The 15083-nt window shown below is 44.6% G+C and overlaps 1 long non-coding RNA gene across 1 annotated transcript; it reads left to right on the forward strand.

Moving 5' to 3' along the window:
• Positions 1-81: 81 nt before the first annotated feature.
• LOC136391918 (uncharacterized) lies at positions 82-10091 on the forward strand. The gene is made up of 3 exons (XR_010748899.1): positions 82-1093; positions 9223-9310; positions 9972-10091. It is a non-coding gene; the product is annotated as an uncharacterized lncRNA (long non-coding RNA).
• Positions 10092-15083: the final 4992 nt, after the last annotated feature.

Below are 15083 nucleotides of genomic sequence, written 5' to 3' on the forward strand. Positions count from 1 at the left end.
GCTCGGCCCCGCCCCGCCCCCGGCCGCGCAGCCTATCACGGGGCTCGGAGGAGCGCGGGGGCGGGGCGGGGCGGGGCCGGGCTGCGCTCCTGGACGACGGGGTTCCCAGCTCCCAAATGGATTAGGGAGTCTCAGGATCCGTTACCAGAGCGGGATGCGGAAAGCCGCGGATCATGTCCGGCTCTCATTGCCCGCTGCGTCTGCGTCAGACTAGATTCTGGTGTCGGGGCTCGCGACCTCGCCTGGCCCCAGCACCGCCTGCGTCGCTGTGCGGCTCTCCTTCTGCCTCCGGCGAAGGTTGTCCACTTGTGGAACGGGACACTAACGCCTACCGTGTTTTTAGCCTCCGCGGTGGCGTGGGCGCAGCCCCCGGGCAGAGCTCAGGTCCAGGTTGGAGCTCCCTGTAGGCTCTCAGGGAAAACACATGTTTTGACCACTGCTTACACCAAAAGGAAGCGCCCAGAGGACCCTTGGGCATTTGGCAACCCGCCCATCAGCAGGGAAACACAATCTCCAGTAGCTATGCAGATCAATTTGATATCCATCGTGGAAGTGACAGTTCTCTTTCAAATGAACTCAAACAAAAATAGCAGGGGCTGTACCGCGGTGCTTCAGACGCAGAGGGACTCAGGCATTGGTCAGCTGGGACCCAAGTGTGAGCAGAGATGTGGAGGTCCCGCCGGAGGCAGGTTCAGGGGTCCTTGTGGGTGGCCTCAGGGCTGACTGAGGAACAGGCTAGTTCTTGGAAGCTACACTGATCACTGCCCGGGACTCCTGTGCTCCATTGGCCTTTGCGGGAAGCGTCCCTCATATCTCTTCGGAGGTGGAGGTTCCAGTGCCCGTTTCCACTTATAAAAACAGCTGCTGGGCTCTGGCTCCCTTGGAGTAATTCTCTCTCCAGGAATGAAAACCGCCCCCCCCCCACCCCGGTTTTAGGCTAGAATGCTCACTCAGTGCCTTCACTACCGTTAATGGTTGAGCAGGAAAATTAGAAATAAACACTTAGTAAAATGAGAATCTCTACCCTGATCTAGGAGATGAGGGGTCAGGGATTTAACATTCATGGAAAACAGAAGTTTCTACTGTTTGCCAGGTAAGAACCATGATGTCCTTACCAATCACCTGGAAGGTAGGTGCCTTTGTTATCCCCATTGGTGTGGATAAGAAAACAGCCTTGAGAGAACTTGGAGTCCCAAGGCCGCACAACTAATCCATGGTAGAATCAGGATTCTCACCCAGTTCTTTCTGATTCTAGTTGGAAAGGTGGCATAGTTTCCTCAGTAACAGAGCAAGTGAGCTTTGGAGCCAGGAGTGCTTAGTTTTGAATCCCAGCTCTATACCATGCTATTTTCTGGGCCTGGGGCAACCCAGTAAGCATGAGGCTAAAACTACAGTATCTGTAGTTTTCATGGGTCGCTGAATTTGATGTTCAGATCAGGAAAGAGAAGTCAAGTCTCACCACCCACGGCCCCTTAGCCTCAGGAAGAGGGGTCAGAGTGTGTGAATGCAGGGAAGTTCCACAATGTCCCTGAGCCCCAGTTCCTCATCTGTAAATTGGGGAAGATATCAGCTGATGTGAGGATTAAATAAAGTAATATCCTCAGGACAGTTTTTGGTCTGTTGCAAGCACTTGAAGATGACTAGCTATTATCGTTACAGTTCTGGCAATTCTCTCCTTTCCAGGCCAGTCAGTCCCTGCCTTTAGCTGCTCTTCTGAGCGCTAGAGTGAGATCCTATCTTGTTTGAACCCCAGAGATATCCTTCCTGGCCATCTGATCGGAATCATCACACTGGTATTGATGCAATAATTTCTTACAATACTGGAATAACTAATATTCTTCTGAGTTTTCTTGTCGAAAGCTGGTTCTTCCCACATTCTTTTTTAAAAAATGGATTTAAGGCCCTGGCCGGTTTGCTCAGTGGTAGAGCGTCGGCCGGGTGTGTGGAAGTTCTGGATTCGATTCCCAACCAGGGCACACAGTAGAAGCACCCATCTGCTTCTCTACCTTTCCTCCTCTTCTTCCTCTCTATATCTCTCTTTCCCTCCCTCAGTGAAGGCTCCATTGGAGCAAAGTTGGCCCAGGCGCTGAGGATTGCCCTATGGCATCCACCTCAGGAGCTAGAATGGCTCTGGCCGCAATGGAGCAACACCCCAGATGGGCAGAGCATCGTGTCCTAGTGGGCGTGCCGGGTGGATCCATGTTGGGTGCATGCAGGAGTCTGACTGCCTCCCTGCTTCTAACTTCAGAAAAATACAAAAAAAAAATGGATTTAACTTTTTATTATCTGTCAATCATACCTCTATAAAGCTAGAACAACGATCACATAATAATGAACTTTTAAAAAACCAGACTTTATTGTACACATAGTTCAATAAAAGTTGCAGGTAGCCTGAGGATGGGGCTCCCTTGGTGGCAGTCTCACGTGCTGGGACTCACCTGACTCGTAAGCAGCTGAGTCTGAAGCAGGAACTCTTGACACTGAGAATTCACCACGCAGCCTGGGGAAAGAGCAAGGCCAAGGCTTCTACTCTTGAATAGAACAATTAAACTATTTGTTATTTCCTCATTTTAGATAAGCATTCTAAAATTTCTCCATTTACATTTTGTAAAACAGCTCGTCCTCAGCAGCTGTATCCTTGTCACACAGCTTCTGTGCCATGTTCTTTATGTGTGTGGCACTGACAGGTCTGTACAGATCCCTAAGCCAAAGCGGCTGCCTTCTCCAGAGGACGTCCTCCTAGGAAACACACAGGGAAAGAGGAACTCTGCGTCTCCCCTGTTTGTTCCACCACAGTACTTCCTCCTCAGTTTACCTCCATATTGCGATCCGGTGAGCATCTCTTCTGCTGGAGAATTGGACAAAAGCCCCTTGAAGGAAAATGCATACCGACAGTTAGTCATTTATACCATTTCCTGTCCAGCTTGGTCTTATGAAGATTAAATGAGTACCTGGGTCCATACCCACAAGCAAAATCACCACAGACCTGGGACCTTGAAACTGATGCCTTGCATGGTGGGCTTCCAGAAGTTCTTTGTTTAAAATGTGCCCGCAGTGTCCCTGGGGAGACCTCTGTATGTGGTCTGGCATGGAGAACAGGCAGGGTTTTCAGCCCCACTCAGCTGCCTTTGGCCAAGAGCCTCATGCAGCGCAAAGAAATGCACAGCCACCCCGGGCAGAAGCAGACTACTCTCTCCAGAAGCATTTATTTCCGTCCCCTGTGGACTTAGCCTTCCATGCATCATTCACTGGGGAGAAGGTGCTTTTATTTTCCTAGCTGCTTTATCCTGTAGTTAAATCACTCTAACTAAATCCCCAAGTCCAGCTAGCAAAGTTATGTCGCTTGCTGACTTCCATACTGCAGGCTGTCACTGATGATTGAGTTGTGAAATCAGTTTAAAGCTCAGACCCAGCACTAAAATACAAAATACCCTTTTTTAATACAAACAGAATAGAAAAAAAATCACAGTGCATAATAATTTTGAGAACTACTTATGTCTGTGTGGTGTGTGTGTACTGAGCTGTGACATAAAATGTAGCTCACAGCCCAAGCACAGCACAGTCAATGGAAAAGTCCCCAACTGGAAAAGAGCCATCTTCTGACACTGGCAGTGTCACCAGGGGACAAGATATTTCCCCTTTCCCCTACTCCCTTTCCTTATTATTAAAGGGAAAGACAAACTACTATCTAAGGCAGTGGTTCTCAAAGTGTGCGCCAGGGTGCACTGGTGCACCCTAGAAGATTTCCAGGTGCGCCCTATGGTATTCCAGAGAAATATGTGCCTGTCGGGGACTAAAAAACCAACAGGGTTTTTGGAGTTTAGATTTTTAGGGGACAGAGGTGTGGGGAATTGGCTGTAAGCTGACAGTCTGCCCAACCCCCCACCTCACTTGCTGATTAGGTTGTAAAAGGCTGTTAAATTGTGGTGCTGGATTGTTTACACTACCCCCCATGTTCTCCGGAAAGATGAGGCAAGTTTCTTCTATCCTTTGTTTGGTGTAAAGTTAAGATGATATGTATGGTGGGGGTTTTCTGCACTCAACACAATTAAGAGTAAAAAGAGAGGAATTCATCAATGTATTGACGAGGAAATGAGAGTTTGCCTGTCAAATATATGCCCAAACATTGAAGAAATTGCTAGGACACATCAGGCTCATGTTTCTCATAAACACAAGAATGAAAAAACTTAACACATTTGCACCAGGACCTGCTGAATTTACTAAATCTTACTAAGAATGTATCTAGATATATAAAAAGGTAACTTTTTTGTTGTTTTTAAAATTTTTAACCCCTTTTTTACAAATTCTAAAAAGCATAACTCAGAAAATGTAACGTAAAAATGTCTTTTAATGTCAGAGTAAATTTAATTTTGTTGGATTTATTTCATTTAATTACTATAAAAGCACGCTTGGACTTTATATTTTTTTCTTTAATATTTGACTTAATTGTTATAACATTTCTCAGAAATTTGTATATAGTGCGCCTACAATTATTTGTAGGATTTTAAATGTACCCCGACTTCAAAAAGTTTGAGAACCACTGGTCTAAGGTCTCCCCCAGTGTATATTCTATGAGGTTTGGATGAGGGAATAGAGAGAACAGGGGCCTGAAGACCTTTCCCTCTACACCATTTTATGAAAGGACTAGTGACACCAGATGCACCAGTGCCAATCCCGTTCTATCCCAGTTTTGGCTAGGGAGCTAATTTTACAAAATCCAGGCAAAGCCAGGTCCTGAAAGTTTAGAAACACAAAGGCCCGGGAACTGATATCGGACGATGTGTGGGGTTGAGGGTTTTCAAATGTTATTTTCATTTTTGTGCAAGATGCAAAGGGCGAGGAGTCAGGTTTATGAATGAACTTAGGCCAGTTGTTTCATCCTGCAGAGACTCAGTTTTGTCATCAATAAAATGGGAACAAAATAACCCCCAGACTGTGGTCAGCTGTACAGAGGTGAATGTGTGTGAATGCTCTCTAAACTGCAGGTGTGGTAAGTGTGTCTTCACAGTAATAACTACTCCAGCATTGCAGTTGAAATTTGTGTATTCTATTTATCATGTAAAAGGAGAAAGCCAAGTGCAGAGTGTGGGCGGCTTTGGTTCTAAAGAAATTACTTGTTGTAATGGCTGCTGGCTGTCGTTGGACATTCGAGGAATTCTTGCCCCAAAGTTCATCTCTATCCTGCCTTCCAGGACATAAACTGTATTTGTCCCTCAGTCTTGAAGTCTTTGCCTCTGCCAGTTCCCTAATTCCTCTGCTTGGAATGCCTTCCTCTCTCTTCTTAGCCATTTTTGATCCAGACTTGAGTGCTACAAATGGTAGCCTCAGGCTATCAGAGACGTTTTTTGTTTGGTCTGCACTTTGACAGGTAATGTTTTGAGGTGTCGGCAGATGACTCCAGTGTCCCCATGAGTCTCCTTGACCTTGACCACAGCCTCAATTTATTGCAACTGCATGAGGGAGTGAAGCACCTCCTTTGTGCACTCAAACCTGCCTCCGTGGCTTGACTTGTTTCTTTGTTTTTTGGAGTAAAAGTTGCTGTTGGTTATGTCACCCATGTTTGGCACAGTCCCTGCTAAGGGTGGGCTGGAGGGTCAGTGCTGTACAAGAGGCTGCTGCGTGATGCTCTGTGTGGCTGTCCTCAGCACCACCTCACCAGTTGGCTGTGGCTTCTGGCAGCTGACTCCTTGTGCCAGGGGAAGGGGACAGTTAGGGTGGGCTGACAACGCACTGGTGAACTCCAAGGGGTGTCCCTGGGTGCAGGGTGAAGTCCAGGGACCAGAAGCACTCAGGACTGTAGACCCAGTAGGCTCCATTGAGTGGGGCTCGTGCCGCATCCTGGAGTTGGCATCGACACGGTGGGGGGCAGTGGTTCCCCTCTATGTGTTCTGTTCTGGTCACTGAAAGGCAACAGGGTTTGGAATGGGGGGCCCATGTCTTACTGGCTCTGGGGACTGGGGGTGAAGTTCAGCTAGTTCTGTAGGTCATAATTCCAACACTGTCTCGCTCTGAATCAAAGTGTGGGCAGGACTGCGTTCTTCCCTAGAAGCTCCGGGGAGAATCTATTTCTCACCTTTTCCAGCTTCTGGAGGCACCTGCGTTCCTTGGCTCGTGCTCCTTTCTCCATCTTCACAGCCAGCAAACATCGCATGTCTCTGACCCTCTTTCAATCATCACAGCTCTCTCTTAATGCTTTCTTTTTTTACTTTTATTAGCATTTATTTTATGCTGAATTTACTCCCAGGCTATAAGTTTTTGTTTGTTCAGTTTCTTCTGGGATATCTTTTTCTGTGCAAACTACTCTTTGGTTTAGGAACAGTCAGCTTTTTCAGGACAAGTCATCTCACGGTGGCAGGAGAGCTCATGTAAAGAGAAATCCGCCCGTGAGCTCTGTTGGTTCTGCTTCCGATCTTGGGAGCTTTGTTCGCCTGGATGTGCTCAAAGACCAGAGACTCTACATCTAAACCCTTACGTTCTGCATTACCCTCTGCATTTTTAAGCATGTGCACAAAAAGTTCAGCACTCCGTTGGGCCACTGACCCGGCATTCATCCTCACTCGCTGGCCTGGCACATCTATCAACTTTACCATGTAATGACAAAATAGCATACATTACTTCTATAAAGTGACATTTTTCAGATACTTGGTGGCTTTTCAGATATGCATACCGTTGACGGCCTGGGCAGTTTCACAAGTGTTCTTAAAGTGAACACAAAGCTTTAAACTTCTTGATTTGCATGATTTTGTGAGGTTTTCTGAGTCAAGTGAGTGACAAACCATTCTCAGAGGTCACCTCAGACTGTTTACAGGATGAAGACGTTCCTCTGGTTCTAAAATTCCACTTTATAAATGGCCAGACTGGCCTTGGCCTGGTGGCATGGTGGATAAAGATCGACCCGGTGGGCCAGCAGTCACGGTTTGACCCAGGTCCGGGCACGTATGAGTGCACAACTAAACGGAACAACTAAGTGAAACAACCAGTTGATTCTCTCTCTCTTCCTCCGGCCCCCCCCCCCAATTAATGAGAAAATTAAAAAAAACACTTCCAGAATAATATTTACCTTGAGCTTCCTTCTTTACCTTCCTTTGATGTTCTTCTATGACAATAAATCTGTTTTGGAAGAAAACAACATCATGATTATTCATCACAATGGCCACTATTTCTAAATCTTTATTGGTTCCCCTGTAAATGAGATGGTGAGTTTTTGAGGACAGGCGTTCTGTTTAATAGTCCCTAGCTTAGGTCTGGCATGCAGCTGGCAATGTCTTTCACTGGCTGTTTTAGAGAGCAGTCAGCAGGTAATCCCTAATAAAAACTCTTCCAAGTAGGGAAAGAAAAGTACCTGCCAGAAACCCACACAGCAGCTTTGTTTTAAGGTCCAGAACAAGAGTAGGATGCCTGTTATTCCTGTTACTATTCATCACTGTTGAGGAGGTCCTTGTCAATTTAATAAGAAAAACCAAGTATTGGAAAGAAAGAGACAAGGACAAATTGACAAAATGCCTCATCTTTCTTTCTTTTAGCACCATGACTGTCCACTATAAAACACAACACAGCCTGGTCCACGCCCTCAAAAAGCTTACCATCTCAGCGGGGAGAGGAAATAATGAAACCACATGAATAGATACAAAGGCAAGGTTAAACGACATAGAAATTAATTGCAATATAAGAGTTTCTGGAACTTCCCAAAGAGCAAAGGCCATATGCCACCTGGAGATGTAGAGGGATATGGCCCTCTGTCTGGGCAATGGCCAACGACTTTCTTCCCAGAGGCCTTGGCAAGCTGACCCATGCTAGTCCCCATCCTCCTAGGCTGAGATCAGACTTTCTTCTTACCAAGAGAGAACTCACTTCTTCCTATTGAGAAAATCTCACCTTATCAATACCACAGGATCAGTCGAAAATCAGAATGCCAGATCATGACCTGACAATGAGAATTACATCTGTTCCACAGGCAGCGTCTGTGTCTACATGGGCAGGGAAGTACATCCAGTAGAGGGAGACCACCGTGGCACACTAGAGCAGTCCGAAGGCTACTAGGTCTGAGACCAGGAAGCCATTTGGTCCCTACACATCTCTGCTCTGCGCCACCATGTGTTAACCTTGGTATTTCTCTCTTGCGGAGCCACCTTTTAAAAAATTGTTCACCAAACAGTGGTACCATGAGATACGAATTTAATTTGTTCTGTAACCGAGCTCGTAAGTCAGTCAACTCGTATATCAAACTGCCGATACTGGACCTGTGCGCCAACATGCCAACTAGTGGCAGCTTCACGAATTACAACTCGTATCTCGGAATTTTGCTCGGATCTTGAACAAAATTATGGACCGAGTCGCAACTCGTATCTTAAAAAATTTGTATGTTGGTCTGTTCGTATCTCAAGGTACCACTGTATTTTTAAGTTCTCAGGGGAGGGGAATGCCTCACCATTGTACCCCCCCCCCCCGTGGTGACAAATCCCAGAGAAGGATGAGGACCAGGGGGCCTGGAGTACTCAGGGAAGGCTTTACGAGGAAAGGTGAACTTGAGCTCGCTTTTGAGGGGTTCATAGGACCTCTGCAGGCAGAGCCCAGTGAGGGGGTTTTAGATGGGCAAAGGTGCAAACAGAAGTAGGAGTGGGCATGGTGTGTGAGGTTATGGTGAGGGGAGCTTTGGTTGGAATGGAGGCTGCTATGACCGCTGAAAAGGGCAGGAAGGTAAATTAGGTTGCATTAGTAGGGTAGAGTCAGGAGAGTCAGCCTCTTTTTTTTAAAATTTTATTTATTGATTTTTAGAGAGAGAGAAATGAGAGAGAAAGAGAGAGAGAGAGAGAGAGAGAAGGGGGAGGAGCAGGAAGCATCAACTCCCATATGTGCCTTGACCAGGCAAGCCCAAGGATTCGAACCGGCAACCTCAGTGTTCCAGGTCAACGCTTTATCCCACTGCGCCACCACAGGTCAGGCAAGATAGTTGGCTTCTTAAATCACTCTTTTAATGTTAGCACCTGCCTGTTGGGAAAATTAAACCATTATATAACTGGACAAAAGGGACACAGACAAATGCCAGGAACAGCTATTCTTAAATATGATGTGCAGTAGAGAGGCTGGATGCAGGATTTAGGTGGCAGTGTTTTCACTGAACTATTTACACCGTGCCTTTCACACTGGGGAAGAAAGCTGCTAAGTCAATCTAATGAAATGATGACATCACACTTTGACTCTTAGCTATGTCCTTTCTGCCAGGGCGACGGAGCTTCACGAGGGTGGACATCCTGTACCTCTCCTCATTGCAGCCAACAAGGAAAGCAACCAGGTAGAAAGAGAGTGACTGGTGAGTTTATCAATTGCAATCCTTCATTTTGAGTTGAAGAAATTTTTTATAATGTCAACTCTGGCCTATTAAACTTAACTTCTCAAAATAGTCTAGTGGCTTGTTATCTTGATTCCAACTCCACAGAGATCTCTGGGAGTGGGCTTCCTTTAAAAATCCCTGAAATATAGTTTGTAATAAAAGAACAAAGCATATGTTAGGCCTCATGACTAAAGAGGAATATCAAGAAGGAGTAGGTGGAAAAGTGGTTTTGATTTTCAGTTTGTGGGTTCTGAATCTATTCTAAAGGCAGAATATATTTTGGAAACCTGAATTAACTGTTGTCTTACCACAATGAGACGGAAAATTATAATCAAAATCATTGCTACTATAGTCATAGGTATAGCCAAGATGAGTCTGTTGTTATAGCCATATCCTGGAACAACTTCTGTGAGCTAAAAAAATAAAGAACAATTAAAAAAAAAAACCCCAAAGAGATGGAAAGGATAAAAACTATTCTTAAGCCTATTCTAAAGACTAGCAAACTATTCTTAATTACTATGCTAAAACATCACACTTCTATGTGAGTAGCTTATAGGTTCTTAAAGAACATACCAAAAACGTGTTATGTGATCTTAGCAATAGCATTTCCTTGTACAATTTATTTATCTCGTGTGTTTAGTCCCCTTCTCATCTACCCTAGGAACAGTCTACCTTCATTCTCGAAATGCACAGAGTGGAAGATCACTGTCTTCGTCAAAGTCACATGGCCAAGACAAGACACAGACGAGGCGCCCTGGTCTTCCTGCCCGGTGCTTTCGTGGCCTGTCCTACTCTGACTAAACGTCCAGGGCCTGTGTTTCGGGAGCTCTCCTCACCTCACTGGACTCCTGCTCTTCCTGTTTACTCTGAACATCTGTCCTCTGGCCGATATTTTCCCACTGACTTGTATCCCTCTGTGCCTTGGGAACCACGACTCCTTGCTGCTCCCTGAGAAGCTCCACCGGGCCTGTAACAGAAAACAGTTTCCTCAGTTTATTTTGGTTACTTGAATTGTAACATTCAGGTTTAAGAGAGGGCTCCCTGTTGTTTTTCACCCGACTCAGGGCATATCTCCACCTTGGCCGTTGGAAAAGGGAGTTTCATAAATGGTAATAACGTTGATTCTATGTCTTAGATCCCCCTCCAAGAAATACGGCGACACGTATGCTAGTGCACTAATCCCATCACTCTGTCATTAGAGTCGAGCTGCTCACTCAGGGAGAAGGCTGAGTCCCAGTGGCCACTGTCTGAGGACACCGTATCTGGCTTCACGGTCAGCTTGGCGCCGGCTCTTCTCTCCCGGACCTGCGCTGCTTCCACCAGTGAGCCCTCTATGCTCTCTACAGACCGTTCATCATCTGCCAGAAAAGAAGCCATCGCTTTTAGTAATGAAAGAACTCACGGGACAGCTTTTTATCAGTCCCCAGCCATAGATCCCAGTCAAATAAATCAGGAAACAGTAAATAAACATTTGAGAGCCATTTAGCAAGGAGAAAAATAAACTCCAACTTAAACCTATGATTGGCAACACAACAAAAGGAGAAAAGGTATCTTTCGAGTAGTGGTTACTTATTCAGGACATTCCACAGCGTGTATTACAGTACCTATATTTAGGATTATTCCATTGGTCCCCAAGGGCTAATTTCCGGGGACTGAGCAAAAGCCAAGGCTGGAAGACTGCACTCAGTCAGACTCTTTGCAGACCTAGTGTGACTCCTCACGTTCACGTACCACATCCTGTCCTGCCTCAGATGCAGAGGGAGCATAAGGCTTCCTCTCTTCATCTCTTCAGCATGCTCGTGTTCTGCTACCATCACAGATGACCACGATGAACACCCACTGCCAACAGGTCCTCATCTGAACATGTCCTTCTGTGCCTACCACCCATTTCTCAGCTTGGTCCCTACTGCTACATACACCAGCCCCATAACAGAAGGCTCTATACAGAAAAACCCCTATGTCCACCCTTGCTCTTTGCTCAAATTTAGGCATCTGGGATATAGGTAAAGAGATTTGACAGGCTTGTGTGCCAATGTGGAACATTTGATACACCTATGGAATAATAATACTTGGTCCTAAAATGCAGAGGGAAAAAGCAACTTTTTTCAGATGCCTACTTTGCTTTAATTTAATGTCATTAAATTTTTTTATTTATTGACTTTTAGAGAAAGGAAAGGAGAGGGGGTGAGAGTGATAGGGAGGGAGGTAAGGGGAGTGAGGGACAGAGGGAGAGAGAGAGAGAGAAACATTGATTTGTTGTTCTACACACTTATGTATTTATTGGTTAGCTCTTGCGTGTGCCCTGACAGGGGATCGGACCTGCAACATTGATGCATTGGGACAAGAATCTAACCAACTGAGCTACCTGGCCAGGGCCTCTTGTCATTTCTTGTGTTTTCAGCTTTACTTGGGGAGCCATCCAAAATTTCTGACAATATGAAGGTCAAGTGTATATTTGTGAAGCTTGGTTTCTTTTTCTTTTTTTCTTTTTCTTAAGTGAGAGCGGGGAGGCAGAGAGACAGACTCCCCTATGTGCCCTGACCTAGATCCACCTGGCAAGCCCTCTAGGGGGTGATGCTCTGCCCATCTGGGGCTATTGCTCTGTTGCTCAGCAATTGAGCTATTTTAGTGCCTGAGGTGAGACCATGGAGCCATCCTCAGCACCTGGGGCCAACTTACTCCAACTGTTCCGTGGCTGCAGGACGGGAAGAGAGAAAGGGAAAGAGAAGGGAGAAGGGGAAGGGTGGATAAGTAAATGGTCACTTCTGCTGTGTGCCCTGACTGGGAATTGAACTCAGGACATCTACATGCCAGGCTGATGCTCTGCCACTGAGCCAACCAGCCAGGGCCAGCTGGGTTTCTTTTCTGGAAGAAGTGAAAAGTATTGCTGGGGTGGTGAGGGTCAGAGAAGGAGGCCAGCCAGGGTCCTGAAGAAGGTGCCGCATGGGTGGCACAGCCCCGAACTAGAAGCAGGAGCCCCGGGCAGTAGGTGGCAGTACTTAACACTTTCTGATCTTGTTTTTACTCACCTGTAAACATAGCAAAGCATTATTTATGATGTGCCCTGGTCCCTGACAGAGACCCATATTCAAGCTATCTGAGCATGAAAGCACACTTTGAAAGTTATCAAGTTGGTGCCGATAAACCTAATATGTAGAAAAATACTTAAAAGCACCTGAGTGTTTGAAGGCTAGAAAACCCTGAGCTTCAGAGCAGGTTCAGAGTTGGATAGCCTACGAACACAAGAGCCTCCCGTCCACCAGAAAGGCTGGAGAGGAGCTTCTGGTGATTGAACCAGAAACTCCTAGGTTCCAAATAAAGTGTTCATGAAACAGCATCAATTGTACTCTTTTAATAAAATTGCAAAAACAAAATAAAAAAATATTTATACTTGTCCTGTAAGACAAAGGGCAATGGAAACCTAGTGCATACAAAACCAGTTGACAATCTGTGACCCACTAATGAGTAAGTTCTCGTCTGGAAGCAAAGCACCAAGCCGAGAGCACAGCACACACCATGTGGCCATGAATGTTACTTCCCTTCCCCTTCCATTTCTTTCCCTTGTTCCTTAATCTGAGTTTTAGCAAGGGAGTGGTTCTTAGAAATGTAGGGAGTTGAATTCTGAATGAATAAATAAAAATAAAGCAGTTACATTATTTGTTTAAAAAAATCATCATCATTGATTAGAAATAAAAATGAAAACGTAAACTAAAAATTAAAAAAAAAATCATCAACGGGCATTCAGACTCACCACAAGGTGTGCTTGCCAGACATGCAGGGTCACAGTTCAGTGTGACTGTCTTGCTGACAGCCTCAATTTTATCTTTAAATTGGCAGAGGCAGCAGACCAAATGGCTAGGTAAGATCCTATAAAATGGAAACACAGAGAATTAAATTTGTGGTCACGAAGTTAGTTGAGTAGGTAGAAGAGGCGGGGGGCAGGGTACCACAGGGCTGTGCAAAAACAGCTGCTGGGACATATCGCCTGACAGCTTGGTAGGGCTCAGTTGGCCATTTGCTCCTCTTGAATATTGTAAATAAATAGAGAGTAGGACAGAAGTGTCCAGCAGCAGGGAAAGAATGTCAGTGGGTATGGTACACCTAGAATAAAGGTGATAGGGATTAGAACTGGGTGACACTGATCTGTAGTTTAATTCAGAAGTCTCACTTCTGAAGTCCTAACCCAAAAGTCTCAGGGCTGAGAGTACACAGGAAGAGAGAAGACTTATAAGCAGTGGTGGGATTCAAATACTTGAACAATTGGTTCTCTGCCCTAATGACTGTTTTAAGTATAAAAAACAGTATACCGAAAGGTAGTTTATTATTTCATGCATTTAATACTTAAATAAGAACAATAAAACAGGTACACAAAACTAGATTATGTTATAAGGAAGAGTTTTAAAATATTAATGAAAAATGTTAAATAATACCTGACCAAAAAAACAAACAATAAAACTGTCATTTAAAATATTTCCATATTGCTTCTTGATTGGTGTCCCCACTTGCAATTATTTTCACCTATGGATGGAATGAACACTACTAGGGGTGCTTAGAATACGCTGTTGCACAGATGAAAGTTAAAAAAACAAGAACTACATGATTCCATACATTGGTGGAACATAAAAACGAGACTAAGAGACATGGACAAGAGTGTGGTGGTTACCAGGGGTGGGGGGAGGGAGGACGCGGGAGGGAAGGAGGGAGAGGGTTAGGGGGAGGGGGAGGGGCACAAAGAAAACTAGATAGAGGGTGACGGAGGACAATCTGACTCTAGGCGATGGGTATGCAACATAATTGAATGACAAGATAACCTAGACATGTTTTCTTTGAATATATGTACCCTGATTTATTAATGTTACCCCATTAACATTAATAAAAATTTATTTAAATTAAAAAAAAAAAAGAGTAAGGAATGTAAATTTGTGATTTCCACATTGGGTGGCTGCCCAGGTGCCCACCTTAGAGAGAACCCTGATTACAAGTGATATCTTAACAATAGGTTTGCCAAACTCAACAAAAAATTAGGTATTGGTCCTGCCAAACCGGTGTAAACCGGCTGAATCCCACCACTGCTTATAAGAAGACTCTGGATAAGTTCCCAACATATGGAATCTCTTTCTTAGTTTCTAATTGTGATTGGTAATTATATTAGAAATTACTCTGAGCATAAAAAACAGTGTGTGGTTAAAACGTAACAGATTGAATCTCCACAGTTTGAACATTAAAAGAATAATGATAATAAGGTATAACATAATTAATTTAAAGAAGAGCCTGTGGGTTCATAATGATGTTCAGAAAGAAAAGAGGGGGAGCCATTATTTACGGAATAATGCCAGGTAATAAATATACAAGGAATAATGAATTAGAAAAAAGTGTCACTTTGTAAGCACCAATGTAATAATTGATTCAGACATTGAATTATCATTGATACACAGTTGGGTCAAAAGTTGAGAGCAGAATCTTCACTGATCCCACAGTATCAGCCCACATTATTTATTAATTACCAAGGGGAAAAGTAACTTTGCAATAGAGCGATCTGAAAGGGACCACCTTTAGCAAGTGATCAAACTTAGCATTATGGGCCACTTGAAGTGATGAGGTAGGAAGAACACATCACCTATGTAGTATTCTTTCCTAAATAGTTTACCTTGAATCTAATCATGAACAAACAAACAAATCCAGACTGTTTACAAGACAACTATCTTAGATACATCAAAAATGCTGTAGTCATAAAAATCCAACAATAACAAAA

The sequence above is a fragment of the Saccopteryx leptura genome, chromosome 2 (assembly GCF_036850995.1).
Source record: "Saccopteryx leptura isolate mSacLep1 chromosome 2, mSacLep1_pri_phased_curated, whole genome shotgun sequence".
NCBI lineage: Eukaryota > Metazoa > Chordata > Mammalia > Chiroptera > Emballonuridae > Saccopteryx > Saccopteryx leptura.